Source organism: Cavia porcellus, unplaced genomic scaffold, assembly GCF_034190915.1.
Source record: "Cavia porcellus strain 051 isolate PalLab524CR breed Dunkin Hartley unplaced genomic scaffold, mCavPor4.1 scaffold_28, whole genome shotgun sequence".
Classification (NCBI taxonomy): domain Eukaryota; kingdom Metazoa; phylum Chordata; class Mammalia; order Rodentia; family Caviidae; genus Cavia; species Cavia porcellus.
In genome coordinates, this window is record NW_026947511.1 from 24,317,584 (window position 1) to 24,321,661 (window position 4,078).

General features: G+C 36.6%; 1 pseudogene; it reads right to left on the bottom strand.

Moving 5' to 3' along the window:
* Nucleotides 1-530: 530 nt before the first annotated feature.
* On the bottom strand, nucleotides 531-1,410 carry LOC100716468 (peroxisomal membrane protein 11A-like; annotated as a pseudogene).
* Between the last annotated feature and the right edge of the window lie 2,668 nt (nucleotides 1,411-4,078).

Genomic DNA, 4,078 nt, shown 5'->3' on the forward strand with positions numbered 1-4,078 from the left:
TGTGGTGACCCTGCGCCTACTTTCCCCTCAAATCCTTTCACTGAATTCTGATCTGCGCTTGCTGCATCACTGAAACTTCTCACAGACTCCTCTACATCATGAAGGTGCCTGACTAGGTTCAGATTCTACTTCTGGACACAGATAATTAGCGGAGATGGTCAGGGGCCAACAGGAAGTGGGGCTCCAGCCCGGCTCACCTCCTTCCTCCTCCAATATTTCTGAGGGAGGGGTAATAACTGAGGGGGAAAGAAATGTGCCACTAACAGTGCTGGGTGCTCAAGCAAACAACGACCCATATTGCCCAACCCATACTACACATTAGTGTTCACTTATTATCTTGATTAGTTCTTTTTCAATTTTTATTCATTACTTAGACATTAAGCTCCTATTCTGCAGGAGAAATGTAAAGAAATGTTAGATGAAAGGAAACTATTCAGAGGTAGCAATTCACAGACACTTTGTGTGCTCTATTCTTGGCCTCACTTGTTCACATTATAGGTTGTTAAATACTCAAGGGGACAAAAACTTTATCACAGTATGACATGGTTTGTGACTAATACCAATGTCTGTTCCACTGAAGCATCACCTTTGAAACAGGCCCTGGATCTCAGACTGCAGCCACCCTGGTGGATCTTTAGCTTCATATGAGCATATGCCACAGTGATCATGCCTGCAACTGAGAACATGAGACCCCCAAATCCAATGATGCCAACATTGGACTTGTAGATCGCCAGCTGGTCCAAAGGGATCAGGATGTCACAGAAGTTCTTCATTGTGTCCAGGAGCAGAGGGAGATGTTGCTTCAGGGATTGGAGTAAGAGAAGAAGAAAGGACTGGAGTTGTTTCGTCTCCTCATCAGGTACACTGTGCGCAGGAAGATCCCTGGATGTTAATTTTGGTTCCTTGCCCATTTATGTATCACCTGGGCCTCTGCACAGAGATTTCACATAGCTCCCTGATCAGGCTCAGCAGGAGGAAGGGGTAGTGGTGGCCAGCCCACATGTGCCACTTCTCTTTAGTGATACCAGTGGTGAGACCAATGTTCTTCACCCAGAGAATGGTGTTGCAGTTGAAGTAAACTACATGATTCAGGTTGGCTAAAGTCAGACAACCTGGGGTACTAGGTCAGTGGTGTGGATGCTTTGCTCGGTTGCCTGGATAACATGGACCATATTATCTAGCTGGAACCATTTATGGCCAGGACTCACAATAGACTCCAGTTTCTTGAGCTTCGTTAGCATGCCTTTGCCAGCTTTGGGCTATAAAAGTATGTAAGAAACATACATGTATGGCTCTGAAGAGCTGGTTCTGTCCTTGGGTCTGGTTTGGTGGAGCAGATAAAGGAGTCCAATGCCTGAGGTCAAGGCCACAAGTGGCTGGTTCTATCACTGGTCCTCTGGGAATCTGCATTTTTGTTTTGTTTTGTTTTTTGAGGCAGGGGCTCACTATGTAGCCTCGGCTGGCCTTAAACTCTCAGGTATCCTTTTTCAGCCTCCTGAGCGTTGGGATTGTAAAGCAACCATATCCAGCGTTCTTCTATTCTTAGATTAGATAACATTCATTGAATATTATTTATTCATTGTCTCATATTAAGATAATAGACTCTACTTGTTCACAACTTATGCTTTTATATATTATTATATTGAATTACGCTATTGTTTTAAATTTTTGAAAATTTATTTTAAAAAAGCAAGACAGACAAAAGGATAGCAATGATGCAAATTTTTTTAAAAAATTGTGTTAATAAATTTATCACAGATGATAAATTATATAATACCTTAGAAGTAGTTGTTTAAATTACAAACTCAAACCATAAAAAATCAACAGAAAATCACAGAATGATAGCACATTTGTTTTTTATGAGCTAACAGAGAATTAGCAGTATGGTTATCTATTTTGCACACTTAAATATACATAGAATTATATGTGTATATCTACAAGTTGTTCTCTCCTTTTGAGCACTTTCTTTCCTTTTCATTATTACAAGGTCTATTATACATTTTTATATTATTAAAGTTTTTTTCATTTCAAAAGAAATCACCAACAAAGTGAAAACTCACAGGATGAGAAGGAATTTTAGCCAGCAGTTCCTAAAACAAAGAACTTATATCTAGAACATACAAAGAATTGAAAAGCATCAAGTCCCCCAAATTCAAAGACCCTCTCCAAAAATGAGAGATGGACAGACAGTTCTCAGATGAAGATATACAAATGGAAAATAAATATATGAAGAAATGTTCACCATCACTGGTCATTTGAAAAACATAAATTAAAATAGCATTGAAATTTCATCTCACCCCATAAAGAATAGCTGCCATCAAGAAATCAACTGATAACAAATGTTGGCAGGGCTGTGGGGAATAATGAACTAACATTTTTTTGTATTTATATTCATGAAACCCATTATTCAATAATATTTTATAATACATGTTTGAGTATAAGTGTTATAGAACTTTTAAAAGTATTTGTATATATTAATTCTATGTATATATTTTCTGAAAATCATCATGTAAAATTATGCCTCAATTCTTCCTTAAAATCTTAACTAAAAGCCTTACTGGTAGCATAGATGCCTGAAATTTCAGTTTTTTTTAATGCAAGATATTGTGATGCTTTATTTCATCTAGTAGAATTTTGATGATTTTCTTCAAGAATTTTGTCAATTTTATGTTATTAAATTATACGACATTAAGATATTCAAAATACTATTTTTAACAACATCAACAAATTCAATTGTGCAACACTTCTATATGATAGGCTGAATGTGGTGACCCAGGAGGCTGAGGTAGGAGGATACCCATGAGTTCAAGACCAGCCTGCATAGTGTGCTCAAGGCCAGCCTAAACTACACAATGAGAGCATGTCTCCAAAAAAAGAAAAGAATGGAAGGACACTTCTTTAATCCTATAAATGGAAAAAGGAGGGAGGGAAAGAAAAGAGAGGGAGATATTTGTTATGGTTTTGATGAACCATGCGACCAAAATGTTAAGTGAAATAGATTAGATACACAAGCTGAAATAGTACAAGGTTTCTCCTATACAAGAACTAAAATTATAAATGAAGAACAAAATAAAATATCAATACTAGGAAGCAATCAGATAGATCTTTCTCAATTGGAAAGGAGATCAAGAAATGGAGGGAGGAGGAGAGAGAGGAGGAAAGGGATAAAACAGAAATGCACATGTCGCAACTCCCCACAAAGAATGTAAACATAAGGTCCTGTAGATATGTGCTAATCAAAAAATTTAAAAAGTGAAACAAAGTAAATAAACAAGATAAAATAACAAACAAAAAATAAAATAAAACTGATATTTTATTTCATGAAAGAAATTAGACAAAATGTATGTGTCCTCCGAAAATCTTATATTTTCAGAGGCAGGGCGTTCGGAAGTTGACGGGACCATCATGGCCACATACTTACCAGTGAATTCATCTGTTGGTGAGTTCGTGGGTAAATACACTGGAAGGCAGTGGGACCCGCGCAAAGGGGCTGGGGCACCGGAGGGTGAATTCCTACTCCCTGCACCTCCCTTTTCTCTCTGCTCTCTGGCTGTCATGAAGTGAGCAGCTTTCCTTCTCTGCCCACTTGTCACCATGGCATTCCAGCCTAAGGGGAAAACCTTTTTAAAAACAGTCGTCTTTCAATTTGCAGATGTTGCATATTTTTCCCAGTGATAATACAATACAGATAATATTTTTTCTAGTGTTATTACACTGCATAATTTCCTTGATATTGGGAATGAATCAAAAATATCTGCTTTAATCATTTATGTGCAATACGTTTCTAAACTTTTTAGCAAAAAAAGATAAAATGTATACAAAATACATAATAATGTAAGTAGAAAATATGAAACTATCTTTATTCATGGGATCCTTAATTTCACTCATAGAAAATACTAGGAGATCTACATGTTTCCTCAAATTGCATGCTAAAAATCCTAAGTTTGAAGATTCAAATATCAATTCTTTGTATCTTTTTCTATAATCTTCCAAGGAATAATAATAAAATAAAATTTTGATAATACCTTATTGCAGCAAAGAAATCAGACAAACTATATGTGAGGAACAAAATTTCAGA